This window comes from Pholcus phalangioides, unplaced genomic scaffold, assembly GCF_987345545.1.
Source record: "Pholcus phalangioides strain wild (caught in Gottingen) unplaced genomic scaffold, Ppha-v1.0 ptg000010l_1, whole genome shotgun sequence".
NCBI lineage: Eukaryota > Metazoa > Arthropoda > Arachnida > Araneae > Pholcidae > Pholcus > Pholcus phalangioides.
This window is the reverse complement of record NW_028301603.1, coordinates 196312-208052: the sequence shown is the minus strand read 5'-3', so window position 1 is coordinate 208052 and position 11741 is coordinate 196312. Positions and strand designations below refer to the sequence as shown.

Below are 11741 nucleotides of genomic sequence, written 5' to 3'. Positions count from 1 at the left end.
AGTCTATGAGACGTTAAAACCCAAAACGGCTCCGTGATATGATTGGCTGCCGATGATGTAACAAAAATGAATGGGGGGGTTACCGGCTGCGAGGGATTTGGTGAAGAAAGTGGCAGTACATGGTTGGCGTCGAAATTTCATTTTGTTTATGCTTTCCTTTTTCGCACCGCCATTTTCCCTCACGTTTTGCGCTTGTTTTTTTTTCTCGGGTTTTTAATTCGTAATTGTCATTCCATGACGAAAATAAACGGCCAAGAAACAATACATTCTACTTCGACTACTGTTGATGCGTTCAGAACGTGAAAGCATTCGGCTCAACATTCTTCGCAATCATCTGATTGAAAGCTATTGACATGAAATTGAAAGCGAGGAGCACGTATTTTCATCGATCCTGGGTGAGTTGATTCGTTTGTTAAAATTATTCGTAATAAAGTGTCGAACTTCGATTTAACGAATTGTGTAAAACCGGCATTTCCATACCTTAAATTGAGAAAATTGTTTTATCGGGAGGGAAGGGGGTGACATTAATGCAGATATATGCACAGAAACTTCCTTAAATCAAGGAAATCGTGATACGACCGTCATTAAAATTGCTGGGCAAGGGCGTTCTAAGAGCATCACGGGCCCCAGAGGCGTACGCAGTGTCGGGGGGGGGGGGGCTTCCCAAACCGACCAAAAATTAGGAAAAAATGAGGGACCCCCACCTGGACAGAAATTGTTGCCCACCAATTGCCATGCTTACTGTCCAATTTAAACCGGATCTCAGTCATGCTGCTCTCGAGGCCCTCAGGTTGTGGGAGGGGGGGGGGCCCGACCCCACACCACACGCTGGGGTGGTCCCATGCATTAAGAGGACACTGGCATCAAAGTTACAGTAGCCTATTTCCTGCATTAGCTGGTATGCCTTAAAAATTAGGAGAAAATCCATCTTATTGAAATTTGTAGTCTAGTCCATTTCCAGCATGCGGGAAAACCAAGGTTCAATGAGGCTATCGTGATACATTTAAAAAATTGATTTCAATTTATATTGAATAAATAAGCTAATTAGAATAAAATAATGGTTTTTCCACTATGGGAAACGTTGAAGGATTGGGTAGTGATAAGAACGTGGTCGTTATAACGTTTGTTCACTGTATTTCCATTAATTCATTTAATCTACATAAACATATCTTTAGTATCTGACATATTTCTTAAATTATACGTTTGTTTGCGTGTAAAGCAAACACAAAGCTAAACATTTTTTTTTTGTTCACCCCACCATGAAATCGCCAGTGGTGACAACTTTAAAATGACTGGAAATTACGCCAGAACTTTAACCCTTTAAGCGGTTTTTAAAATTTTCCTGATGGGCATCGCAATTGCGACTTATGTTTATGTGTGTTAAAAGAACCCGAGATATTTCGGGGTGACCAAAATAAAGTAGATCAAGTTTAACAAGATATCTCAAGGTTGCCGCTGTAAGGGTTTACTGCGATTTTTGTGGGGCCAAGTGTGATTTTGCTGCTCCCACCACTAGAATTTGATTAATGATTTTGCAACTGTGTTTTTTCCCCCCATGTGAAATTAATAGCCCTTCTGAATTTTGTTGCCCCCCCCCCCCCCCCCAGTTCTGGCCCGAGTTGTGTTTTTGAAATATGTGATTTTCTTTTTTTGTAGATTTTGATCTTTGGAAAGTCAGTCAAAATATTTCTATCAAAAGCAGCATCAGAATGATACAAAATGAATGTGGAAGACCTTTGTCTGTCATAGGTCAGGAAATTTCGCCAGCAGATGCACTAGCCATAGAGGTTGCAAAAGTCAGGGTAGCGGAAAGATGAATGTCTAGTGTCCTGCTGAAATAATATTATTTGAAAGTTCAGGAATCAAAGTACAGCACTGGCAAAGTCACTTTGGCTTTTACCAAAGCAGAGAGGTAAGAAATTGTGATTCTTCCCCCTTCCTTAATGCATCTTTTCTAGTTATTGAGCTTATACCTCTATATTTAATGACATGTTGGTAGCAATGAAGTCATTAGCACGCTAACCTACATTTTTCTATATTCAATTGTGCCTTCTTTTTTTTTTAATAATGTTATAGCCATGAAAACTACAGAAACAATCTAAAAATCAATGTTATATTAGAAATAGTACCATGGGCCCCCTCCACCAGGGGCAGCTCGAGCTTAACTGCATCCTGGGCACAAAGCCTTGTGTGCTGCCCCTAAAGAAAACTCTTGCGAGAGAGGCTGACATTAGGGTTTCTAAATTCCTGACATTTTTGAGCCTCCGGGAACAGGATATTGTATTTCCAGACAATTTGGGAAATCACTTATTTACAGTGGAACCCTGTTTATATAACTAATTTATAATATTTTCTCATTTATATTACGATTAGGTTTAGCCTCAATTATTCTATATACTTTTTAAAAAAAAAGTTATATTTCATTTATGTATCATATAACTTCAACTACACTACGTTTTCACTCTTATTTGAATCCCAAATTTTGGCAAAAGTGTCATTTCACTCAATTGATGTACATGGGAATTTTTTGAAATCTCACTTAACATATTGTGTATGTAAAACACTGCAATTAGACAAATACTTAGATTTTTATACACCTTAGGTTTTGGTTTATGACACTTAACAATAAATGGCAAAATATAATAAAATTTTGCAATGATACAGTCAATAGATTTTTAGAAATTGTGTTTTAAACCCAAGTGAAATGTCAGAAATAACATTCTTCATAAAACGCCATTAAAATTTTCATTCACAGATTAATTGATGTAAAAACCAGGGTTGGGTTTTTGAAAAAACTGTCAAAAACTGGTTTGAACCGTCAAAATCTTAAATGAATGCTTTTGGATAATGTTTTGAACACAATAAGTATAGTATAACATTATGAAAAACACTTTCACATGTTTCATTTTATCTACACTACTGATTACCTGTGTTCAATTTACTGAGCAAAGTGGAGCTGTTTATTCAAAATATGTGTGATAGGAGATCAGGGATAGGTTTCTTACCTCAGAAATTAGCTCAGTATTAGAACAGTCAAAAACTTACTGATGTCAAATAGTTTTTGTTAACCTGATAGATAGGTTGAATAACAAAACGCTTTTATGTAGATTAACATGTTTTTATATTTTGAATTATAATTACTGACCACAAAATATCTATTTTGATATTTTAAATTTTCTGATCTACCCACAAAATTTTATTCCATATAAAATTTCTCTGAAAAGTCGAAAAACATTATTTAGGACTGTTTTGAGGAAAAATCATGCTTGGTTTTTTTTTTTTTTTAATTCAGTCATGTGTTTAATTTATGTACTGTATGTGTTCCATAGATCCCTCGAGACAGTCTTTCAAGCAAAAACTGGATTTGGATAATTGACTGAGAATTTGACGTTTCTTTTTTTGATCTTACCTTTTGTGTGCCTGTATTGCCGGAAGTTCATTACAAAAGCAGCTTCACACGTCTATGGATTATAGCAGCTAATTATATTCAGATAGCCTATCAATGTAATGTGCAAGCAAAAATCATCATCCAGAATACAGAAATGTTTGTCAATGGCGGGGAGGGGTGTTACATTTTTTAATCTCCTACAAAAGTATGGTTAAACCTCAGCTTCTAAATGGGAAAAAAAAAGCCATAAGTCCTGATAACTATCAATGAACTTTTGCCTATGTTACAATATTGGTCCATTCTATATTTTATATTAGTGATTGATAGCAACATCCAAATGATAGCATTATGCATGATTTCAATAAACCGCGTCTACTGTATTGTGTAAGAAGAATTTCGGCCTCCTCCGATACCCTCCACCTCCCTTGTCAGCAAAATTTTAAATATATTATAATAATGATTTCAAATATTTTCAGAAAAAAATATTACAAAAGAAAACACCTTTTACGTGCTATTGTGATCATTTTCAATAATTTTAAATCATTTTTTTTAAAGGTTGGTAACTTTTAAAGTTTTTCTGTAGGAAATTCCTTGTCCCCCCCCCCCCCTCCTCTCAGAAGTCAATTCTGCTCAAGTGTATTGTAGCACGTTTTTTGTTCCATGCATGATGCTAAAGTGAAAATGGGGTTTCACCTGTTCTGCCATCTTTTTAAAACTATCCCATCTCTTTTGAAACGCTGTCTGTTTGCTCACCGTTCTTGCTTGAGTTAAAAAACCTATTCCCAGCATCAGTCCTCACTTGGGCAATTTTCCTGCTGTGGCCTTTGAGTTTGTATTATTAATGAATGTTTTTTCATCATAACTGCTTGTCTAGTATTTTACAATTGTTTTCATTCTCTTTTCAGATAAAATGAAAGCTGGGGGTCTTTCTCCACAAAACACTAGATGATATCAGAGATTCATTAGTTTCAGTTCTGGAAAGGAAACATTTAATCACCAAAAAGACAACATTCAAAAGGAGTTTGACACTTATATGCTAAGAAAGTAGAAATGATCGAAAGTTTAGAAAGTCCTTTGCATGTGCATAGTGGCTGCAATCATACGTATTGTAAATGAACATTAGTTGATATTTTTTCATCAATAAATACTTCAATTTATTTTGTGATTTATTTACAAAAATGATATGAAATTTTCATTGAACTTCTCAAGACTTGCTAGGATTTGGAGCGGAGGTGCTTTTGAACTTTTTCTAAACAAGTCTGATTCCTATCCTTTGTTACTGTATTAATTTATATTCACCAGCTTATGAATTTTGATATTCGAGAAGTGGAAGATATTTTGAATAACATTTTGAAAATATAAAGGTATTTGGGTATTGCTTTTTTGGCAATAATGGTAGCCTATACAAAAAAAATGTTATTACCCTTTCAGACTTTGAATTCAATGATAACACACCTACAATCCTTAAAGTCAGGGCTGAACTCACTAAGTTATAAAAAAAAAATCTACAGCGAGAAAAAGTTTACCACATTTGTGTTTTCTGGGATCCGAGTCAATTAGCTTGAGGAAAAACGCCAGTGACAATATTTCTTGCACTGTCTTTACAGCAGGGGGCCACTAACTCTTTTCCCATAATATTTAGTGCAAAGCAATGTAAAAACAATAGGTTGCTTGTATTCCCATCCAAGCCATCATTCCTCTAGTGATTAAAGCACAAAACTTGGGTGAAACCTGATAACGTGAATGCATACAAACAAACGAAATTTTGAATAGCTCAATTTATTTGTGCAGTATTTCCAATACTTCAAGTGTAAAACCAAAGCATAGAAAGACTGCCACCGAAGAATTTGATTTGATAGTTTGTTGTTTGAACAACATTTCATTTTGTGTCAACGTCTCTTTTTCCAGCAATTAAAAAAATCTGCCAAATTACTGATCTCCCCGTTGGTCTCTGCTCAGTAGCGTACGCAGGATTTTCTTAAGGAGAGGTGCTCATTTTTTTTCACCGCAAAAAAAAAAAACCACTGATAGCTTGGGGAGGGCATATAGGTTCCCTGAGCACCTCCCCCCCCCCCCCCGCGTAGGTATCTGCTTGGGGGATTTTGAACCCCATCTTGCGTACGTCAGCGGTTCTGCACTTTTTTTTTCAGTATGTTGCACATTAGTACAGCATACTCAGTATATATATAATGATGAAAACTAATTAAAAATATGAACATATAATAAATAATGAAAATTTAGAATTGTAAGAGATACATTATTAAAATCTAATGTGAGAGTTAATTATAACCCCATTGTTGAAAATTTAGAATGAATGAAAGAAATACGCAATTGAAAATTTATGACAAGTAATTATAAAATTGTATTTTTGAAAATTTTTTTTGAGAAGCCTTCAATTGTGCATCAGTGCCGGGAGGGGGGTCCATCCCCTCGAAACCTAAGAAAATGGCAGAGATATATGTTATAACATGGTATATTCGTTTGCTCTCTATTACTCTGTCCCCTCATAAATAAATTTCTGGACAGGGCCGCAACTATAGATGCTTAGTTAGCCGATGCAAGCACGCATTTTGGTGCCTCGTTCTTCTAATATTGAAGGTGGGGTTAATAGATTATATTTGCGCCCCCTCTGGTCCGGGGCACCAAATCTGTTTGCTTCCCTGGTCCTGGGGTCCATTTGATCTAGTGGCTCTCTTATTGTTAAAACACTATACTGATAAGAATCATGACGAAACTTTTTTCGCTTATAAGCTTGGAAGTGAAAAAAGTTTAGTCCGTGTGATTACACGGACCAACTGGAATCTTGCCATTGACCCTTCGCTTCAACATTACTGTAATACAAGGATACTCAATCTTTAGGAGAGCGCGGGCCACTTCCTCCTTGATTTGAAAATGTGTCACGGCCACTTAGTTCATGTGGAGATATAGCGTGGGCCACTTGAGTGATCTGGAGCTGAGCCACGAGTAATATGTGGAACTGCACCGCAGGCCGCTTACGTGCTCTGGAACTGTGCCGCACTTAAGTGATCTGTAATTATGTCGTGGGTCACTTGACTGATTTGTAAATGTGTCGCGGGCCACTTGAGCGATGTGAACTGTTCCAAAGGCCCCCTTAAGTGATCTAAAATGTGTCGCGGATCACTAAAATGATCTGGAAATGTGTCGGGTTCGCTCAAGTGTTCTAGACCATGCCGCAGGTAAGTGATCTGTGTATATGTCGCGGGTCACTTGAGTGATTGATGTTAAACTGTTCCAAGAGCCATTCCAGTTCTCTGTAAATGTGCCACGTACCGTTTAAGTGTGCTCTGGAACTGTGAGGCGGTCACTCAAGTGATCTGAAAATGTTTACAAAATTAAGTTTGAGGTCGCAGGCACATCAGATAAGTCTGAGGACCACAGTTGGCCACGGTTCGAGCATGTATGAAACAACAGCACAGTAGTATAGAATGCAACCAATATCTCAAAACGAGAAATTTCATGGATGGGAAATTTTCATTAGAATTAAAAATTCACGGTTTGAAAAAAAACTTTTTTCTCTCGAAGACGAAAATCCACAAAATGCGTATTTTTCCGAGAAATGACGTGATAACGGGGGAAATTTTGCAATTTTCTGAGTTCTACGTAATTTTGTCCCGTAAAATACAGATTACATGGTCATGAGATTTCCAGATACAGTTCTGTTTTGAAAGATAGCAACATAAGGTCATCTTGGCGACTTGTTTCTAAGATTGAAAAGTATAATTTCTTGCCAAATATGATAAACTAATGAAACCACGTCAGTACGTTTATACTGACGTCACTCCCTCATCAGCCAATCATATCACTGAGCCGTTTTGGGTTTTAACGGCTCGTGTTCAGTCTATGAGCATTGTTTATAAGGAACTGAGGGGAATGAAGAGTATAGTTTTTTTCAACCTGAACTTCATTCACACCACATAAGTCACTTTTGATTTCGACATTAGATAGCAGCACGAACGGTAACTTGACTTGACACTTTATTTTACGTCCTTTATACGTACAAAGGCTTTAGGACCGCTTTAAAACAAAAATTTGCACTATGTAATATACATGTAAATATTTAAGTACATATTCGTAATGTGAATACATGAATGCAAAATTTCATCGAGCAAAATTTACATTAAAGATGGTAGAATTTGCACAAATCTTACATGATAGGGATGGGGGGGGGGGGGGGAAATCACACTTGGAAATTCTAACCAAAAAATACACATAGAGAAAGCAAAATATAAAATTTCAGAGAGATGTCCCTAGTTGTCGCCTGACGTCAATAAAAACGTTTTTTGGAAGTCATAAAATGTCTTAAACATGACGTGATAAAATGGTCATTATGTCCATTTTGCAAACGTCAAAAATAACGTCAAAAAATGACCATTTGCAAATAGTTCGACTTTCAGAAGGTAGATGGCGCTATTTGAAGAGACGGGAGGGGGAAAAAAAAGCATGACTTTCTGGCGCAGGTCGGATCCGAACCCAGTTCAATCGAGGATTGTCCCGAGGTATCTCACACCATGCCTCTACCGATCGCGCTATAATAGCGCGATCGGTGCATGACGTTATGTATACCGCAGTTATTTATTTTTTAGAATGGGAGAAGCATTTGAATGGAAAAGATAATTCGTAATTCTTGTTTATGTGTGGGTTTTTTTTTTTTAATCACGAACGGTATTTTTAAAAAAGACTATATAGCCCCGTTTCCATGTGCGGAAAGGGTAGCATTGAGAGTTCTAGCCATCGAGCTTAAGCCGGGTTTTCCTAGGAATAGGTTTCTTGCACCGCGTGAACCGAATTAGATCATTTCGCACCGGCAGAAACGTATTACATAATTACGCTACGCGTTTGTATTTTCCTAGCGCCTCGCTAGGAAAACACAAACGCTCCGGTTTGAACGGAAGGAAAAAAAAACACACAATAGTGAAGAGAATATCGGCAAAACCGTGGCGCACGACGCATTTGACTCCTCCAGAAACAGTCGACCAATCACGCCCGACCTAAAGCGCTGTCGTCACGCGTATTGCGCTGTGTAGGAAAACAGTCATGCTGCTTTTCTTACTGGTGAGTGGAAGGCGTGCCGCGCTGGAGGAATCACGTTGCGCGCGGCACAGGAATCCTGCTCCTAGGAAAATCCGGTTTTAGGGGGAGCATACAGCCTCCGCGACGGCAACGACATCAAATGCCATCACATGACTCGGAGAAAATAAAGTTCGTGTCAAAAAAGGATAGAGAACTCATGTAATAATGAAAATAAATTAAATTATTTATTTTTCACATTAATACTGGAATCATTTCTTTCGTTAATGCTGAAAAATTTCTTTCGTTAATGCTGAAAAATTTCTTTCGTTAATGCTGAAAAATTTCTTTCGTTAATGCTGAAAAATTTCTTTCATCAATTCTGGATTTGTTTGTTTCATTAATGATGAAATTATTTCTTTCATTAATGCTGGAATTATTTCTTTCATTAATGCTGGAATTATTTCTTTCATTAATGCTGGAATTATTTCTTTCATTAATGCTGGAATTATTTCTATCATTAATGCTGGAATTATTTCTTTCATTAATGTAAAATTGGAATTATTATGGAATTATTTCTTTTATTAACACTGAAATTATATCTCATTAATTCGAGAATTACTTTTCATTAATTTTGGAATTATTTCATCGATGCTGCAATTATTTCTTTCATTTATTGTTTTAAACTCCTGTGGATGCACAATAAAATAACGGGGGATTGTGTGTGTTTTCACCGGGATCCGGAACTTTCGCCCCCGACATCTCGCCCCTGGAATGTTTCGTCCCCGTTACATTTGGCCCCCGGAAATTTCGCCCCTGACATTTCGTCCCGGTACATTTGGCCCCCGAAAAATTCACACCTGACATTTCACCTGCCCTGAACGCATGAGTGACCGTATGAGTGACCAAATGAGTATGAAATGGACTGTAGGAGTGCGTTAGTGACCATAAAAATGACTAAGCGAGTGGCAGAATGACTCACCACGTGAGTGACCGTATCCACTAGTGTGCAATTGACTTTATGAGTGAATGACCGTATGAGTGACCAAATGAATGACCGCATGAGTGACCAAATGAATGACCGCATGAGTGACCAAGTGATTAACTGTATGAGCGGTCAAGTGAGTGATCGAGGGATTGACCGTGAGTGACCAAGGGAGTTACTGAGCGATGGAATGTTTGAGTGAATGAGTGACCAAGAGTGAGTGACCGATTAAATATTGTGTAAGTTTCCAAGTGAGTGATTGAGCATTTGAGCGACCAAAGGAAAGACAGTAATTAACCATACGAGTGACCAAGTGATTAACTATGCGTGATCAAGTGAGTGATTGAGAGATTGACTGTGTGAGTGACCAAGGGAGTTACCGAGAGATGAAACGTTTGAGTGAATGAGTTACCAAGAGTGAGTGACCGATTAAATATTGTGTAAGTTTCCAAGTGAGTGACTGAGTGATTGAGCATATGAGTGACCAAAGGAGAGACAATTAACCGTCTGAGAGACCAAGTGAATGACCGCATGAGGGACCGAGTGATTAACTGTATGAGTGACCGAGCGTCTGACCGAATGGCCGTATTAGTGACCAAGTGAGTGACTGTATATGTGACCAGGTGAGTGATGGTACGAGTGTCCAAGTGAGTGATGAAGGGACTGAGCGTGTGAGTGACCAAGGGAGTAACTGAGTGATGGAACGCATAAGTGAATGTGTGACCAAGTGAGTGGCTGCGGGAGTGACCGAAAGATTAATAAAGTGAATGACCGTATGATTGACCCAGTGAGCGATTGAGTGATTGACAAAGTGCGAGGGTGGAGTGTCTGAAAAGATGATCCTCCTCATCCCCCTCCCTTTTTATAGGTGGTTGCGTGGCACTGAGTGACCAAGTGACTCACACTTTAATGGATCCTAAGAATTTGGAATTTTCAGTTGAAGTATAAAATATTTTTCCCAAATTTACGTTGCTGCAAAATTTTTCAATATAAGAAGAGGTACATATTACAGTCCTGAACAAAAAAATTAAAATCCCACAAGGTACTTTTTCCCTCCCCTCACGCTTCCTAGATATCCAGGTGGGTTTGAATAAAAACCTTCATACTTAGGTTCACCATGCATCATCGAGGAGAATGCAGGAAATAGCAATGCTGAATACGGCTTATCACTAAATTTTGCCAAAAATTGCAATTTATTGCACTTATATGAATTATACCCCACTGGGGGCATTAAATGCCCTTTCAAAATCACGTCAGCGAGATAGAGAGATGGTGTGTAGCCAGTCGTGTGAAGCTGAACGCCAACAAAACGGTGTTCATGCGGATCACGGGTGTAAGACCACAGAACCTACCTACGAATGCTCATATAGTAGTAAATGGAACCAGAATTTTCCCAAGGGAGGAAGCGAAGTATCTCGGCGTAATCCTGGATAAGCGAATGACGTTAGTTCCGCACAGCCAGGAGGCCTTGAAAAGGGCCAAGCGGAAATGATGAAAAGGATCTGCCAATACCGAACCGCTCTATCGACCAAGAACAAAATAATACTATACAAACTGGCTGTCAGGCCGACAATGATGTGCGGCTCAACCACATGGTTTTACAACAGAGATTCCACCATAATCAAATTGGAGCGGGAGCAAAACAAATATATGAGGAAAATCCTGAAGGCTCCATGGTATATTCGAAACCGAAACTTAAGAGAGGACATTAAACTCGAAACCCTCTTCGAGTACAATCAGAAACTTGCTCGCGAGGTTTTCGAGGCACTACAGGAATCGGAACACGACGAACATCTAAACCGTATATCCGAATACGATAGTGGGGAAATCTTGGCGCGGCGATGCCCCAAGAACATCCTCAGCCTACAGCGACCAAACATCCCTGGGCTCTAAAGGGTCAGCGTTAGGGCAAAATTAGGTCAAAACAGTTAGCAGCAGTAAACCGAAACCGACACAGGAAAACGGTGAAGAGAGAAAAACAGACCGCACCCCGCCCCTTTTTCTCCTAAAAGAGGGGACCCGCAAGGCAGCTATTATTATACCTTCGCATAACAAATCTAGAAAAGAAAGTTCTATTGTAACCATCACCATGGCAACGAAAACATTTCTCTCTCCAAACACACGCAACAGGCAGAACTTCCCGCAGAGGCGATAAAGAAGAGGGGAACAAAAGGAGCCCCCCCCCCGCTTTATAAGATCGGAGCAGTATCATAACAGGAGGAGGAAGGAGAACAAAGAACATCGGCGCATAGTTATCAGCTATCGCCAAGGTAACTGCACTACTCCCCTCCCCCAACCAGAGATGATAAGGGAGGAAGGAATAGAGGAAAGGAGAACGAA

General features: G+C 38.7%; 1 long non-coding RNA gene across 1 annotated transcript; it reads left to right on the top strand.

The window, feature by feature from the left end:
• Positions 1-40: 40 nt before the first annotated feature.
• LOC149080714 (uncharacterized) lies at positions 41-4553 on the top strand. The gene is made up of 3 exons (XR_016193376.1): positions 41-395; positions 1657-1912; positions 4294-4553. It is a non-coding gene; the product is annotated as an uncharacterized LOC149080714 (long non-coding RNA).
• Positions 4554-11741: the final 7188 nt, after the last annotated feature.